The following is a 19,421-nucleotide window of genomic DNA, read 5'->3' as shown; positions in this document are numbered from 1 at the left end:
AGTGCAGGATTATGTATTAATCAAGTTAACATATGAACTAACGGGGAAATGCTATAAAGCAAATGTGTATGTGGAATTCTATGGAGCTCTGGCTGATTTATCATAAATTACAAAAAAATGCATTGGTCTGAAAGAGTGGAGCTGGCTAGGCAGCTCCTCAAAACTAACCCTGACAGGACTGAGTAATGTAAATATCATATGCTGCAAAAAATGAAAAAGTAATCTTGAATTGTCTTTGAAGAGCCATAACTACAGAACAGGAGAAAAAGATTTATGTCTCTATATTGTCCTTGATTTTGTCTATCTTTGAAAGCAGAACTGTGGAGGCAGGCTGACAATCAGGTGAAACAGTTGTAAGAGAACTGGCCTCTGGGCATAACAGTGCTGAAGACCATGATTGAAGATCATGCCAGTTGATGTCTAACGTGAAATCTTGTTTGGGAGGAGGGGATGTAAACTAATATAACCTAAAGAAAAATAGCCTGGTAAGGATAAAATCAGTGGAAAGGGAAAGCTGCACTGCTCTGAGACACTCTGAGCTAATGGTGAATCTCTTGATTCCTCTGTCTGTTGGTAATTGCCTTTCAGTTGCTTTACTCACAACCTTTTCTAACAGACTACGTTACATACCTTTTGACAGTTCGTGTGGTCCTTACAGCCTTTCCATTTTCCTATTGCAGCTTGAAACATCAGCATATTTCTGATAAAAATACTGCATTTTACATTTTCTCTGTGAACCTGCTGTTCTAGTTTTGAGTGATAAAACACATGTGTATTCAGTTTGTTCTGTATTTTATGACCCATGTTGCCACAGGAGAACATAATTTGCTTGTAGATTGCAGGTAATACATTCTCTAGTTCCAATGGGATCCAGGTTTTCCTGTGGCCACCTTTTAAGCAAGATGATGTTTCCAAAACACAAATACCACAGGGGCCGTAACAATGGCCTGAGGAAAATTCTCCAATGAGTTCTACGTAACTTTCAGTTTCCTGCTGTGGAAACTAGTTAAAATCAGTGTTCAGCTGGTGCTGTGACCTGGATGTGTAGCCTGCATCTGTGAAAAAGTCTTTGCATTAGGAAAGCTCTGAGTCAGTCCAACAACTGACATAAGCTGCAACAGACTCGCTGCATATTTGTGTGCTTTGTTCTGAACTGGAAATATCTGATATGCACTTTACACCCACTTGTTTCTGAATTGGACAGGGCAACCTGCACCTTGCAGCTAACAAGTTATTGTCAGGCCTCTTGTGTGTACGTGGTCCGAATGTTCCTGCCTCTTCATCTACTCACATGTACTGGAGCTGAATCATAGGGACAGGTAGTGAAAAGATAAGGTGGTCAAAAAGGTTCAGAAAGGTCTGGATTGTTAACATGGCTAATCACACCATGATGGCTGCAGTAAAGGCTAATAAAAGGTGAAAGAAATAATAGTGTTTGTGCATCAGGTTGACATATTTAATATGGACGTTGAGAAGAAGGTCTCATGCCTTAATGCAGATTATTCCATATTTTCTCCTTGCTAGACAAAGCACATTGGATTTGATCTTGCCTGGTCTAATATCTCCATTCTCCTGTAAAAGGATAAACTGAAGAACCTCAAACCTGTCAATGTCAGCAAAGGAGGAAAAGAAGATTTTTGCTTCAGCACCTGTTGTCTGAAGAGCTGTAACAAAGGCTGGATGTCTCTCCTCTCCACTGATGTCAGTTTATTGCCGTGTTAACTTCCCTCACAAATGCATTCCTGTTCATGATTTTGAGGTTTCAACAGCTGCAGCAATGCACTTTTACTCTGGAGAGCTGCATACTCCTTTGATGGGAGCTGTGCTTTGACAGAAACCAGGTATAAGGCGCTAGTGATTGGCTTGGTCTGCGTAAATTAAAGTGTAACTGTCCAAACTCGGTGTGTTGTAGAGTCATAGAATGTTAGAATGCTTTGGGTTGGAAATGACCTTAAAGATCACCTAGTTCCAATCCCCCTGCCATGGGTAGGGACACCTTCTACTAGACCAGGTTTCTCAAACCCCCATCCAGCCTGGTCTTGAACACTTGCAGGGATGGGGCACCCACAGCTTCTCTGGGCAGCCTGTGCCAGTGCCTCACCACCCTCATGGCGAAGAATTTCTTCCTTATATCCAATCTAAATCCCCCCCTCTTTCAGTTTAAAGCCATTACCCCTTGACCTATCACTACATGCCCTTGTAAAAAAGTTCCTCTCCAGCTTTCTTATAGGTTCCCTTTAGGTACTTGGAGGTCCCATGTGAGGCATCCCTGGAACATTCTCCAGGCTGAACAGCCTCAACTCTCTCAGCCTGTCTTCATAGAAGAAGTACTCCAGCCCTCTGATCATCTTTGTGGCCTCCTCTGACCCCTCTCCAACAGGTCCATGTCCTTCTTATGTTTGGGGCCCCAGAGCTGTACTCCAGGTTGGATCTCACAAGAGTGGAGAGGGAGAATCACCTCCCTCAAACTGCTTTTGGTGTAGCCCAGGATACAATACTCTGAAGAAGTGTCATTGTGGAACACAATCTGATTGATAAGGGTTTTGTTTGTTTCAGGGAGCCAGTGCTGACTGCTGATTTCAGCCACAACAGCACGCTGCCCCACAAAACCACAGAGGCTGTTCTCAAAATCTGTGATGCTGAGCTCCCATTTTGGGCTAACAGGCAAAACATTTTCTGATTTCAGAGTTGCTGGATATCCTAAAGTCCTAAAGGATAACTTCTCCAAGGAGACTGCTTGACAAAAGAAGGTACAACCAGTATTTTGAATGCAGTTTTAAAGCAATTATAAAGTTTTATTACTTTATTTAAGACCCCCAGCTAAAGGAAGATTAATCAGCCTGCAGTGAGCAGCATCTTCTCCTAAGAGCTCAGCAGTAAGGAGACAGCAAACGACATTACTTGAATGAAAAAGTGAAGTGTCATATAATCTCTACTCTACTGGAAATGGATTAAAATAGAGCCTGTGGCCTTGTCATTAAATCACAAAAGAGATTTACTAGTGTGAATACTATTCTTCCCAGCTTTTCAAAGGAACCATTCCTTCTAAGAATTATGGATTCTTCCCTTCTCAATGCAGCTTGAGTGTCTCCAAGGGACAGACAGTCCCAGGATATGCAAAAATCTCTTGTTCAGCGCTGAGGGATTGAGAGGGCGGTGCTCTCCTTCTGATCAAGCATTCTCCCTTGCATAGAGAAAGCTAAGGGAGGGACAATGGGATTTGTCCCCTCCCTACCGTCTTAAAGAAGAACCCTCTGAAAAGTGAGTACAGTTTTGAAGCTGGTCCTGCTAATGCAGCACCTGGAAGAGGAAATGTCCTTCTGAAACATTTGTAAAGCTCTCAAAATAGTGATCAGCAGGTGAAATGTAAGGAAATTCAACACTTCCTGACTCACCAGCAAGCACCAATATAAACATATGAGTATCTACATTTTAAAAGACAAAAATAGTTTACTGACTTCTTGGAAGTCTATTGCTTCCGAATACAAACACAGAACCCCCTGTAATGTATCTTTATCAGTGATTTAAGGGATGGGGCACTGCCTAACTTGGCAATGACACAGAGGTGGACCTTGTTGTGTATATTTTGTCAGCTGAATGGTGAGATGGCACAGGGCAATACAGTCAGTAAACAACTGCAGCCAGATCTGCATTGAAAGCACCATCATGGTACTAATTGAAATAGAGGCTCAATCAAAATACAAAGTTCAGAGATGATGTGATTACAGCTTTGTGAGATCTTTCACAAGAAAGAGACATGCTTCAGAGTGCTTTGTTACATGCCCTGTCACAGTTTAGCTGCAAAAGTGGCGAGTAGCTTAGGAATTTATTAATTTTCTGCATATGGAATGCACCAGATTTTTCTGATCTGGTTTGTTCTGGTCCAGATAGATGAGTTTTGATAGGGATTTTTCTGATCAATGTAATTTCATCTTGAACTCAAAGAAAAAGTACAGATAATATTTAACATACTCAGTTCTCATAGTTCTCCTAATTTCCAGTTTATGATAGCTTTTAGACTTTGTCAAGGTCAGGCTTGTAATGAATCTGTGGCCAGCAGTCTTAATTTCAAACTAAGTAGGAAAAAAATCCAAAGATTAATTTTGCATGGAACAAAAAATGATGGCAATATCCTCTACTGAAAATCAAAATGCTGTTTGAATCTCAGAACTGAAACAGACATTTCCCTCATTCTCATTTTTGTCCTGAGTATAAATTTCATCCTACAGCTGTGAATTTTTCTTGATGAAAGCTTAATTGAAAAGACTGAATTCTGGAGAAAGTCCAATTTATGAGGTGAGTCATTTTCAAGCTATAAAAATACTGAAAATGTTTCATTCTGATTTTGATTTTAATGTATGCCATTAGTGAACGATGTCAGCACATATTGATTTACATGTAAAAAGGAAAAGTACTGATTCACAGTAAAGGTCAGCTGTGCTGAAAAAGATCTCACTGGCATGTAAAACTGACAGTTACTGTGACTAGACTTCAGTGGATCTTATAGGGTGGAGAGAATATTTATGTAATCTGCTGGGTTTTGTCCATGATAAATAAACAAATGGGTAAATGGTAAAAATCAAGACAAACTGGTCATCTACTAGCCATAAGAGCTACCTTTTAGTTCTAGGATAAAATATTATGCAACCTATTTATAAGCTCTTGAAAGATAAAGTGTAAAAGTAATCAAGAAAAAGCCATGTTAAAACAGATGTATTTTCTTATGTGACAAAGACTGCTCTAAGGGATAAGGAGGGAGCAGCATTTGACTTCAGAAACACTTCTGACACTGTCCCACTTGACAATCCTGCCCCAAGTCAGAGACACATGGTCTGGATGGAATCACAGCCAGGTGGACACACAGTCAGTTGGAAAGCTGCTCTCAGAGGTTTGCTTTCAAAAAGATGTCTCAAGAGGAGTCCCAGGGGATTATGTGCAGAGCTGGTTCTATCTGATATTTCCATTAGCCACCTGGATGATGGAAGAGAAAAGTACACTTATGAAATTTGCTGACAGTTCCAAGCAAGTGATATGTAGGACAGGATTAGAATTCAAAATGGTCTTGATACACTGGAGTGGGGTGGGGAGCAGAGGGGAAGGGGAGGAGAGCAGGGCAAGGGAAAGTTTCTACATTTAAAGAAGAGAAATAAAAATAATAAAAACAAAACAGAGACTAACTGGCTAGCCATTAGCATAGCAGGGAAGGGTGTGGAGCTAACAGTAGATCAGAAACTGGCTGCAGGTCTGGCTCTGCTAAAATTCTGTCGCGGAAAAGGCAAGTTACATACTGGGAGGTGTTAGCAGGAAAGACAACATAAAACTGAAGGAAATCCATTATTGTTAATCACATGTTTATCTCAGAGAGATTTATTTAACTACAGGTGGAAGGTTATTTCAAATTATTCAGCTACTTCTTTCAGGAGCTCAGCCCGTCTTTTATAGCCAAAACATCCCTATGGAAAAGCACGGATAAAACACAGGGTTGTCTTTAAGCTCAGACCTGTAGCAGTGATGCTGCTGGCTGGCTTCTATTTCAGAGGCTGGTTTTTAAGAGTTTATGTAGCTTGGAAATATAATGAGGAAGTGGCACTAAGGTTAAAGAAGAGCCAGTTTTCCTGGTATATTTTTCTTCTAATTTTTGAGTCTTTCATTCCAGTCACCCCCACACCTGGCACTGTCAGTACTTAAAGCACTGCTTTCCTGCAGCTGCATCATGTCTTCACTTATACTTTCTATTTAAACCAAAACAAGAAAAAAAGAACAAACAAACAAACCCCAGACAAAACCAACAAACCTAGAGGTCCTGATTTAACATGTTTTAAAATTATGTGGTAAATATCTAAAACTAGCTTAGACATGGGGGAGAATTACTTAATTCCCTTCAGTACTTGCATCAAGGAGAACATAGACCTGCTTTTAATACGGAAATGTTTGATCTGTTATTGTGTTCTTTTCCCAGAAAGAGACATTTTCAAATCTTCTCAATCCCCCATCAATCTCTGGGTGCCACTTATCTTGGTTTTGTCATTCAGAACTGTAAGTCAGTGTGTGCTTGATAGTGACATCCATATTCATTGTGACTGTTGAGGAAAACACAACACTAAACTATATCACTAACTCAATTTATTCTCTGTACCCTTAAAAAGGTATAAAGCAACATTTATAACCTTTGTGTCTTCTCCTGTCTACATAAATGAGCCCTGGAGACATTAATCCAGGACATGTAAGGCATCCTTCTTTTCACTGTTTAAGTTCTGTATACAGAAGAAATTGTACCTCCACTGTGCCCATGTACAAAAGCTGAGAGGTCAGTATGCCTGACATCACAAGCAATACACATTACTATCCTTTTTAGAATAGAACTGCAAAAACTCATTAAACATATAAAGAACTTACACTCAAGAGGCTATCAGCATGGCATTTGTGCTTGGAGTATGCCTAGCTTTATTCTGTATTGTTGGCTCTTGAATATTTGCTGATTTAAATACTAATATACAGAAATGGTAGAATTTGAGGTACCGCTAGATATTATTGATCATTCTAGAAATTGAGAAGAATCAACATCAGTGGTAAAACAGAACACAAATACCTATGTAATTCAGCCTGAACCTTAAAGTTTTCCCCAAGTTCAATGTACCTTCCTAGCCTTTCCTACTTTTCAAAAGAACAGAAGACAGATAAGGTATCTAGGAGGTCAAGATACTTATCCTACAAAAAGGTAGGGAGGCTGATAAACTGAAGTCCAAAAGGAAGAACCTTTATAAGAATATTAACCGTCTTGGTAAGGTGTTTATTTTCAGGTAGTATCTAGAGATGTTCACCTATTAGGTCCTCTTCTAGTAATCTATGAAAATATGTGTCCAGATTCTGTGGGACACCATCATATTCCTGAGCAAAACACAAGAAATTATGATTATAACTGCTGGTGAGCAGCAGCAACTCCTTACTCATATCTTAAGAAAACAGTAGCTCTTTCTTTACATTGTCCTTCACCTGTCCCCTAATATCAGTGGCCAAAATTACCCTGTTTTTCACAGATCATTCCTGACTCATGGCTGTCAGAATTATCTATGAAAGTCTGTTTGCTTGGCTGATGTCTTTGAATCATGGATCTGGAAAGATGGTTAAGACATGCTTCTCATTCTCTAATGCACATTATGTGAACGATCTCTTCAATTTTAGGTAACCTGCTGCCCAACAGTAATGAAATGACCTCTTCTGTCACTTGTGCATGTTTTAACTCACAGAACATTGGCCTCAAGTACAAAAGTGGTAGATGTATTTACAGTGTTGCCACGAGGATGGCTGCATAGTATTTGTCCTGACTTTTCCAGAAGGTCTTGAGAAGGATAATGCACTGCCTTCACACTAACTCAGTAGATGACAAAAATGGGGAAACCTGGCCTTCCATCACAATTGTGATTATGCCATGGAAAGTGTCCCACGACCTATGAGTTGGTCTTATACATGTAAGCAATGGGTCTTGCTTGGGTTGAAGTGTTGTTGTCTGCCAGTAATAATTATCACTTCCGTCTGTTGTGGTTATTTTTACTTTCCCTGTCAGTGCACACTTAAATATAAACACTCCTCTCCATGAAAAGCAGATAAGCTAAGATATTTAGTCCACAAATTTTAGGTTGCTATCAGAGAGTAATTGAAGGGAAAAAAGAAAGTTCTTCTTTCTTTATTCCACTCTACATTCCTTAGATGACCCAGGTAGGCACTGACATTAAGGTGAATTCTCCTGAAGCCATTTGCTCAATCCTGAACATAAAGTTTATGATGACCTACGTAAGGTGGCTCAAAACTTTGCAATTATGGACATTTCTGTAAATCCACTGGTCTAAATAGATCTATGCCCCTGCACATTAACTGTGAATCAGCATATGTGCAGAACTGCTTTTCCTGTATGAATCAGTTTAAAATTCGCTGTCTTCCCTAGTTCTTCATTCATTTCTTCTGTGTATACTGGAGACAATAGCAGAACTCCTTGTCTTTGGCCTTGCTTTCTTCACAGTCGTTGTCCACAGAGGGGTTATATGTTGAACTTACACCTACAGCTTTACCAGACCAGAACTATACTCAGATACATTTGCTCATAACTACTTGAATAATCATAAAAATTACAACAGAGAAAAACCCACAGCAAGCAGCAGGAACTTCTGTGAAAACCTCGGGAGGAATTCATGCAGCACTCTGGAGTTAGGACTGCTGTCTTAAATACTCAACTGGCTTATCTCTCTTCAAGAGTGTACAGAACAAGAGTTATAGTACTGTAAAAGTATTGCTACTTCTCTTTGCCAGACTGAATTTCATTAAGGCTCCCCAAAGCAAATAAATCACAGCTGTTCTCCAGTAAAAGAGGTCTCAATACAACTGAAATGATACTACTCAGAATTACTTGTCATATTTGGATTCAGGGGATCGATCGTTTTATCAAACTAAGATCTTCTGCTTTCTGGGCTATTTGACAACGGCTAGTAGCTGACAGACCAGTATATTTCAGACACCTACAGAAAAGAAATCTTAAAGTTTTAAAGACAGAAAACACTTTACCCAAAATACTCTCTAAATTACCCAACGTAATCCAATAAAAGCACAAACAAACTACCAAAAATGCCATTTAGAAAACCAGCTTTTTAAAAACTAAACAATAAAATCCATGAACAAGATAATTTAAGAACCTTCTCTATCTCAACTGAGTTTGTTTTTTTGTTATGTTTGAGGGAAATGGAAGCTAAGCAATTGCAGCAATATTAAGTGACTCTTCAGAATCACTTCTACTTTAGTTTACGACTATCTAAGAAAATACAAAAATAACTAATGGAAGAAACTGCCTGCAGCATTTTCAGCTTCTCTGTCTAGGCAGAACATCTCAATAGAGTAACTATTTCATCAAATTTATCTACATGCTCAGCCCTGAACCTAAATGCATATCTAACCACCCAGGATGCCAAAATTTGGACTCCTACTCTCATTCCAGCACCTAGAAGCCTGGTTCAAACTCTGCCCTAAATGTCTGATTTTTCATCCTTTCTGCTAAATAAGTCAGACTTCGATACTTTGAAGACTCTTTCTTTTGTCTATAGAACCATTCATTTTACCAGTCTCTGCCAGGCCTCTCATTTTTTTTGCCCCCAGCAGTATTTCTGGAACACTGTGCTACTGTGTGGAAAATAAAAGTTTCACACAAATCATAGAATCATAGAATCTTTTCAGTTGGAAAAGACCGTTAAGATCATTGAGTCCAACCATTTACCTAACGCTGCCAAGTCCACCACTAAACTATGTCTGTAAGCGCCACATTTACATGTCTTTTAAACACTTCCAGGGATGGTGAGTCAACCACTTGCCTGGGCAGCCTGTTCCAATGCCTGACAACCCTTTCCTTTAAGAAATTTTTCCTAATATCTAACCCAAACCTCCCCTAGTGCAACCTGAGGCAATTTCCTCTTGTTACATCTTGTTACAACAATGAAAAACTGATTGTATTAACCTTATGTTGCCCTGAAAAACATAGAAAGGAGGAAGAAAACAAGGGTTGCTCATGCTGTCATCTTGTGCCAGAAATCCCATTTTTCACTAAGAATTGCCATTAAAAAGAAAAAAAAGTGCTAGCTGGAGACCTTGCTGACATTCCTTTTTGGTGAGAAATGGTTTGCCTGATATGCACTAAGACAAACATACCTGAAAAAGACCTGGAAGATACAGTATTAGAAAACTAATGGTATTGCAATGTAGGCACTAGGGAAAACTCTTTTACTTAATTATGGATATAATTTAATTCACTTAGTGTGTCTTGATGTGGTTTGTATCTCTCTGTTTGATTCATAGCTAGCAGTAGACAGATTTGGTAAAAGGTCATGGGAAACCCAGGTGGAAGTATAAGAGTAGAAAGATCTTCAGATCTTTGGAGGGTTGACTTCATTTCATCCAGTCGCAGCATTAGGATTCTATAACTGTTAGAAGACAAATTAATTCTAAATTACCAAATCTCAGCAACCTTATAATTTATGAAGAACTACAGTACCTTTTCAGAGTACGTTGTTTTCTGGCTCTCATGGTGTCTTACCTCTCCACCTGCATAGAATTGTACCTTTTAAATCATGTCTTAAATCAGAATTGTGTTCACAGAACAGTTACTTGAGAAATGAATCCCACCAAGAGACATTCTTTCTGACTGTAAAATCCCATTACCAGAGAGAAAATGGGAGTCATGCGTATTTAACTTACTTATCAAATGAGCCTTTTTATGTGATGTGTTGTTTGAAAGTTAATAAAACTATATTTGAAAATCACTTGTGTTCTAAAGGCAACTTGCAAGTCCTGAAAATAGTCAGCTGACCTTATAAAAGGTCTCTTGCGTGTGTACCACTTATTTTTCATGGAAACATGCTAGCATGCTTTTTAAAATTTTTCACTATCTGCATCGCAAAATGCTAACTAGTAAATAGCAAAGTTTGAATAAATTTGAAAGCCTACAGAGAGGTTTCCCAGCTGTGAACAAGACATGGAGCTCATCAAAGAGATACAACTTTACATTTCCTTGGACATTCCTTTTATCTCTTCTCTGATAGGAATGAATTGAAGGAGAAAAGAACACAGAAAATATGTACTCTGGGTTTAATTTTGTTACTTGAGCCTGGAGCAGGTATTTAAATAGCATTGACAGGAAAAAAAAAGGGCATTCTACTCCTTTCCAATATTTCTCCTCTATTTTATTTACATATTGGAGTCTTGGCTCTGTGTACAAATGAAGTATGCCAATGTTAAGACTGATGTAACACCAATGTTATGGGAGGGATTAGGAAAGCAATCTGGAATGCTTCCAGCAGAATCAGATAATCAGGATGCAGCACTTCACATGTGAGTTTGTAAAAGCCAGTGCAGCGGACAGTGTACATATGTCTGCAGGGGAGCAGACACACAGTGCAAAGGCTTTTCCTATACTACACAGAGCACAGTGTCACGCTGAAAAATGCGTGATTCTGTGATCCAAGAAACTGAGAGTGGCTAAAGCCACCTTGTCCATGTGTGTTAATTTAAGTCATGTATAAGCAGAGATTTTGTCTTGCCTTTGTGTCTCTTCAGCTGGGCAATGTGTGAATGTTGGCAGCAAGACCCTGTCAGCTAGCATATCTGTGATAAAATATCACAGTTCATCTATTAGGTACAAGACCATTTCTGTAGGCTCAATGCTACTACTACATCAAGGTCTCCAGTTCTTGTGCTGACATCTCAGTCAGTCCGGTTCTTAGTTGCTATTCCTGAAATTTTCCATTGTGCTTAAGATCATGTGCTTATCAGCTGCACCTTTGGACTCTAGCATACTTTGTGAAATGTTCCTCGTGTAGGATGTCAGACACAAAACACAATGACTTTTCTCTCATTGTACTGCTGTGCTACTGGAGCTGGTCCAGGCACCTAACTATAACTGCCTTTCCAGATTTCTGCTCCACTGACCATGTGTTAGAACCGACTGGAGGAATTAATTTTGGGCCAGCCTTAATCCTGGGTTGCATCTGCCATTTCTTCTGCTCCTCTGCCAGAGGCACACCTCTCTCCTGGGCGACTGTAGAAGTGTGATGCTCTCAGGCTTTGCCTGTTTTGTGGATACACTGCATTTATGTGTCCACTGTTTCCTCCTGTAGGTTTCACTTTGGACAGCATGCAAGTTGTCACCAGAATTGTAACAATTTGCTACTCAGTCTTATAAGAAATGGTGTCTCTGTTTCTGAAATGACTAATGTCTGATACATCCACCCGGCACAGAAGTGGAGCAGGGGCTAGTCCATGTGTCAGTATTGTTTAGGTTGGCACTGTGTTTGCAGCAATCCAGAACACATGCATTTGAACAAGAAGGCTTCACACCTTGAGACAGCCGAGACAGGCACTGCTCATCCCTTAGCCGTTGCTACCACAGAGCCTTCTGGCACATTCTCCCTCCCACCATGGCTGATAGCAGATGGCCTCTCACATGGATGGACGAAAGTTGACTTGTTCCTCTGGGACGTGGAGTCCAGCTGATGTGGTGGCATCAAGTCCTCTGGTGGTGTAAGCAGACACACCATAGCTTGTTAGCAATAAGGTGTCAAACTGGAGCCTAAAACTGGTTAGGCTTTTCCCTGATATCTCCTACTCAAAGATTATTCTTGTGTCTAATTCTGTCAACTAGATAGTTTCTTCCAGTTTATAGCCTAATTCATGTTTCTTTAATTTCTGATTTCCATTAAAGCCTTACCTTTGACTGTAATTTTTCAAAAGGATATTGAGATGGTAATCAAAATGTAGTAGATGTTTTTATAGGTCAGGACTTATTTGTGAAGTGTCCATTTAAGTCAGGCCCCAATACCACCTTTATTAGGTAATTAGAGATAAAGTATCTTACAAAATGTATTTAATTACTATTAATTATATCACTGTATTAAGACGCAACTTATCCATAAGGCAGTGCTCAAAAAGAATTAATTGCTGTGTTAATTATATGAAAAATGCTTAATAAAGAGCCCTATGAACCTATCATCTCCCTTTTCATTAAAGTTGTCAAGTTAAATTATATCACAGAAACATAATTATTTATAACTCTCTACAAAATACCTAAGTCATCATAAATTCAAATATCTTATAAAATCAAACTGCTGAAGGGGATCTATGCTATTATTTCTTTAGAATGGAGACGCTATCATTAGGGTCTTTCAGCCTAATTGTGTGTTTGGGGGAATCAGTGTCTTTTCTGTTTCTTTTGTTTAAACATAGAGCCCTAAAATCTGGTCAAGAGAGTGGAAAGTGTTTCATATAAGGAGAGACTAACAGAACGTGGATTGCTTAGGTCAGTAAATAGAAGGCTGCAATGGGATATCATCACTGTTTCTATGAGGTAAGTGCAGACCAAGGAAAGAAAACAATTTAATCTAATGGATGATGTTGGCAGAAAAACAAATGGGTGTAGACAGGCCATTATTACAGCTAAGATGGAAATCAGAAGAAAATTTCTGAAGTCAAAGCACTGAGGGTTTGCAAGAACTTTCCAATCACTGCAATATCTGAAAACCCTTACTTTCAAGATGGAGCTTAAACAGTTTGTGCAGAAAATTATCTGATACTGTTGTGAGTGATAGAAGAATAGTCCTATGCATTAGGTTATCTTATTAAAAAGTAATCAAATTAAGCACAGAAACTAGGTGATGACCAGAGGAACAGTGACAGGCCAAGAATCTCAAGTAACCTGAGCAGGCAGTACACTGAATCGGGACAAAACAGAAGGATCAGGCCACTGTCCCTGATTTAAAAAAAAAAAAAACAAACCAAAAACACACACACCAAAAAAACAAAACAAAAAAAAAACAAAAACAAAAAAAAACCCAAACAAACAAACAAAAAACCCCAACCAAACAAAAAACCATATCTATCTATCTATTTATCTATCAATCTACCTATAAAATTGGGTCAAAGACAGAAACCCTCTCTCCAGAATGCTATGCGCACTAATGGGAATTTTTGTGAAAAAAAGTATAGGATTTCTATGTGATCCATAATAAGTGGAGTGATGATTTTGTGTTGGAGCAGAGGCAATTTTGCAATAGTACAAAGTTTATTATAGGATGTTTAATGGATGGATCAAAGGCAGGGAAAATAAGGGATCAAGATGGATCAGGATGGACCAGGCACAGGAAAATGGAGGAGAGGCAGGAAAAGGAACAGTGGCACCTAAGCCACCTGCTGCTTTGTACACATCTTGCTGAGTCCTGTGCAGGATCTCTTCTGTTGATCCTTCATTCTTATTAAATGCTATGTCTAATTACCCTGTGTGTGCATGTGTGTTGTGTGTGTGCATGTGTGTTTATTCTATTTGTGTTAACTGCTAGTGAATGTCAAGCTGGGTTAGGGGGAAAATAGGACAAGAGCCTCCAGTGCCATCTTCTGGAGAGGCTGGGATCAGGACAGGAGGCGCATTATGGATCCTACAATCCACAGGATTCAGCTACCTCTAAGAACACATTCCCATGCTCCAATTCAGTTATTTAACTTTTCTTACTATTTTATATTTTAAATTTGTCTACCCTAATATTCTTTAAATTCCCCCTCCACACAATAAGCCAACAAGCCAAGCTTGAAAATTTTATAGCATTCATGGGCATAATGGAGAAGATTTGGATGGCTTTTTGCTTTGTCTTACGTTTCTTCATCCTTTCATTCTACTGTCAGTAGAGTTCACTCTGCTTCACAAAATCTTGAGAATACTGGACTTTATTTTGGATGAGAGGGACCTTGGTTTGTTTAAGAAAGATAAAACCCCTCCCTTTTCTTCTGGTACTGGTAGTATTTTTATTACTTTTAATTTATATTACATTTCTTTTGAAATGTAACTTGTTAAAGAGTACATTTTAGGTAATTTTATGGTGTTGCTCGTTGAAAAAGAGCATTGACCCAAGTATGACAATCATCTTGGGTAGCTGTTAGAGGAACTCTTGACAAGCTTGTGGTTGGGTGTTTAGAATCATCCTCAAAATTAAATTATGACTAATTGCATGTGCTGGAACTCTAGTATCGAGTCAGTCCTTTCACTGAGGACTCACACACAGCATTTTTGTATATTGACTTCAACGGTAAACACAGGTTCTGTTCTTTTACTCTAGGTTTATCTTGAAGTCTTATAGTTTTATTTTTATAGAAGACCGACTGATTGAAACACCTAGATAAATGTAAATAGGGCAAATCTCTTGTTTCAGCAATACAGGTTCCTTTCTAACTTCTCTAATAAGGTCTTAATCATTCTGGGAAGCACTGCACTAGATACTGTGTCTGCTTATCTTTGCCTTCCAGAAATAAATTCTGGGATAGTGCCTCAGCTTGAGTAAACCACCTTGACTGACTGATTTGAGTTAGCTGCTTGATTCAAATCAGTGGAGTAGTTGGTGGTCTGGGCTTCAACATCACGCAGATAGAGCTATCTATTGAAAGAAGTGTCATTTTTATCTTTGATGTTTGAAGGCACTTTTCTCTTGTTTCCTTCACCATATTTCACAACCTCTCTGGTTGGGGAACAGTCTTCTCACAGTAGTCAGTGATTCTGTCCTACAGTTTTGTATCTGTTATCTCTGCCAGAATTATCCCTTCTTTCTATTTTCTTCTCACAAGCTGCCATTTGTGCCTAAATAATACCACCTTTGATATCCACAATAAATAAAGTCTCGTGTCTCAGACACAGGAAAAACCCCATATTTAGCAGACTGGTAAAAGGAAGGTTTATTCCACTACTCTATAAGCTTTCAGCCAGGGTTCTCCAGCTCACAGCTGCTAGTTAGAGTTTATTCCCACCAAGAACAATGACAGAATCCTTTTTCAAACCTGACTTGGAATAAAAATTCAGCTTCTTCTTTTTCACAATACATTGGAAAAATCTGAAGTACTTTTGAGGGCTTTTAGGGCTTGCTTTTTGCTTTATGAACTCAGATCTTTGTTACTGAGTCTACCAGATTAGGAGGTCTGATAATTTAAGGGAAAACCTAGGAAAGTGGAGGCACACTTATGAGGTCTTCATATATAAGAAAGAGATAGAGATAGAGAGAGAGAGAGAGAAAGAAAGAAAGAGAAAGAAAGAAACAAGAAAGAGAGTTACTTATAGTTTGGGGTCAACCAGTAGCCTAAATAAGCTATCAGAATCATCAGTCTAGTATTGCCGGTACCTACAGAGAACCCAATTAGTAACCCAGTTCATCAGAATGGATGTTTAGATTTTTCTCTTTGATTTGACTTTAAAGTAGAATTTAACCTTTCCAGATTTCCTTCCCTATATATTTCATCGGTGAACAAGCGAGCGAGGCATCATTTTTAAGTATCAGAGGCAAATATAAAAGTCAAATTTATTATAGCTTAATAGTGAGACTGTTTACTACCATTGCATGAAAAAGCAGTAACACTAACCAGTGACACTGCTTTGTTCCATGTATTAAATGCTGTAACAGCAATAACTTTTACATATAATTAGATTATTTGAATAATATGACCTTGTGTTTACAGGTGATCCTTAGAGTATTTTAGTTATTGTAATAACTTCCACTTATTTTAGAGTGCTCTCATTACATAATACTAGGCAAAAACATTTTAGATGCACTCAACTGGTTAAACACAGAATGTTAAAAATTTGACTGAAATTAATTTTCACTTTAAAATGTATCATGCAGTAGCAGCAGCAGGACTTCTCTTTAAATATCTGGGAAAAAACACACAAAATTCTCCAGAGGTACATGCAAAGCAAGAGGATTTGGGCTTTGAAATGCTCTTTAAACAAGACTCTTTCTCACCCCTGACAACAGAAGTAGCCCTTTTAGGTTCAGTTTTGTTATTTTAGGTGTTATCTAAGTGCCTAAGTCAGTCATACTCATTGAAACAATTCTGTCTCTCTCTTAATGCCTTCTTTCCTGACTGGTCTTTGTTCCAGACAATACAACTGCTATTTATTAGTTCAAACACATTTGGTGATAATTTTCTGCTTGCTCATAAAATGTCACTCTTTGGTTATTAACACGGACAGCTTGTGCATCTCATTACTCTTTTGAAGCTTTAAGTATATAACAGTAGAGCTATCCCTCTCTTTTCTTCCATACAACACATTTTTAGTATTTCTTCTGTTCATAGTGACTTATTTCCTTAAGGAAATCTAAAACATTGCATGGCCTGTACATGATATTAAGTCAGATGATTGTATGCCTCAAATTTTGAGAATGCATATTTACTTTCTAATATTGAAAATCAATCATCTCAAAAAAGAACTTTATTAAAGACATATGTTAAAGAGAGTAACAGTAATACAGCTGATGGTCTAAACTAAGACCTCCTTCTTCTTCGAATAGTGTTTAGAAATGTGCTTGGAACAGCCACAGACAAGAGAAATGAGACAACAAGATTGTGAAGGACAATGATATAAAAAGGGCAAAGTTTGTTCTGACAAGTCAAAGTCTGATGTGTAAACTTCAGAGTGATTTATCTCAGTCAGAAGGCTGGTTACCATGCAAAGTCATGGCATGTGTGACCATACATATGGGCAACACATAATGAGTCTAACTAGTCCATGTACTTAGGGTACACCACACCATAGGATTTTCCCTATGTGCATTCATATCACATGTAACAGGGTAACTACATCACATGTGCTACAGGTTGAGAGCCTGAAAATAAACAGACCCTGAGAATGAGTCTGTCTTGCAGCAGCCTGCAGCATTGACGCGTGGTCTCCTGCTGCGAGGTGTTGCTAATACTAAAAATTGGTGTGGAGGCAGCACCTGTACACTAGGCATCCCTCAGCTGCAAGCAGCTGGGCATAAGAAGGCGGTGCAGAAGCAGTGCTGCATGTGGCAGCGTGTGGGTGCCCCTGGCAGGTACCAGCGTCAGCCTGGGCTCAGCCAGGACACTGACCAGGCTGCTCAGGGCATCTCTACGCTGCTCACCTGCATTCTGCAGACAACAATGCACAACAATGGCCTCTCCACTGGATGGGAAAAGAAAAAAATGCCTACGGATTAATGGAGGATTATGTTGAATAAATAGTATTCTTTCAATTTTAAGGCAATTTAGTAGCTACTTTACTTTCTAGAAAAGAGAATGTCACTGACCTTTTGCTTTTAATACCTGAGTCCCTTGACCATACCTGAGCTTCATAAAGTTTAATTGCACTAGGGACCTCATTATTATATTACATTTCAGCGTTGGTGGAGTCAGGCATTAACTCAAGAATGTGATTTTATAAGTCATAAGATCTGTGAGAACAATATCTTCATCTTGGGAATGGGAAGAATATAGAGAGCAGTTTAATCACACACCACCAAAGAATCAATCTTGAATGGTTTTGCTTTTTAAAAAAAATCTGTTGTTTTTCTGAGTTTTTACTCTACAAACTAATGTAGATTACAGCAAATTTATTTTATGTTGGCATGTTCAATAGGATGCATCTTTTAATATATATTCATTAAGGATACTAACAAATTGAAAATTTTCTCATTATGAATGTAAATGAGTTAGCTTTCATTTTAAGTACCGAATATATTTCTTCTAAAAATGTAGGGAAACAGACTGCACTTAAAACTCTGCACAGATGAGGTGAGAAAGTAGCAAGGGGATAGGTTTGTCTCTATTGCAGATTTTTCCATTTAATTATTTGCATAAATATAATTTAGTGGTTTGAATATCATTAAAATAAAATACCTGCAATAGAAATCAGTTGTTATTCTTCCCATTTTCCTCATGTACTCTTGCTAAAAAAACAGGAGGACAGAAAAAGCAGCAGCATTTAGAGTTGATAGATGAAATTGCTGAAGAATTATCCATAGAACTGTATATCAAGACTGGAAGTAAAAGAATGCTATGTTTTTAAAGGTTTGTTGTTTGTTTTTTGTTTTGGTTTGATTCGGTTTGGATTTTTTTTTTGTGCCAGAAGAGTTAATCTGAAAGCTTCCCACTGGAAAACACAAAAACTTTGGTTTTGCACATAACCTTGCAATGACATTTTATTGAAAAAAAACATTCCTTTCATTCATTCCCCATTTGCAAACAAACAAGACTGTTTATCTCAGAAAACACACCATATAGCACTCTGTTGTCATTCTGTTTCTCCTCCTTCAGGTTGCTCCCCTTGTATTCCTTGAGTGCATTTCTGAAGAGCATAATATATTTACAAAATCTTTATTTATTCACTTAGCATTAGATACTGTCTAAGATTGTTGATGATACTCACAGTGTTTACTGTCTGATTTCCTGCTCTATTGCACATGAGAAGCAGCACTAACTTTTAAGTCAATGAGCCATAACAGATGATGTGGTATATTCAATATTAAGATATTGTTTAAAATATATCCCCAGAGGAAATACTACAAGTGATGTTATTTTTTTTCTTGTGCTTTGATTGCTCTCTAATTATGTGACCAATGCTGAATATGCAAAATTTTGTAGAGATTAATTTCTCCCTATTTGCTGTAACCAAAATTTTTTGAGGTAATATGCAATTTGCCTATCTAATGCTTCAAATCATAGGATCTGGATCGTATTAACATGAAACAATAATTTGCTATTAAAATTAGTGCAATTGCAAGAGAAGTCAGGCATTACATTTTAACTGTACACAATTTTGCTCCATAAGTAGATGCCAGCAATCAAAGTCCATAAGATATTCTGACACATTTTTTCTTCATTTCCATGCCTAGGTTTCTGAACAGAAGAGAGTAATAAGATTTGCTAGCCTTAATTTCATCTTTAATATTTGTTTTGAGAAATATATCCTGCCATGAGATAATTTGATATATTTTTAAATAACTGAATTAAGAATAAATCTTTTCTGAGTAATGTTGTTTGGAGTATAGATCCTCAAACTTGATTAAGGAAGAGACAGAGAAGCCCACTCGATGCCTTCCATCTATCAGTGATTTGCA

This window comes from Streptopelia decaocto, assembly GCF_964273445.1.
Source record: "Streptopelia decaocto genome assembly, chromosome: 2".
Taxonomy (NCBI): Eukaryota; Metazoa; Chordata; class Aves; order Columbiformes; family Columbidae; genus Streptopelia; species Streptopelia decaocto.
Note: the sequence above shows the minus strand (reverse complement) of the source record.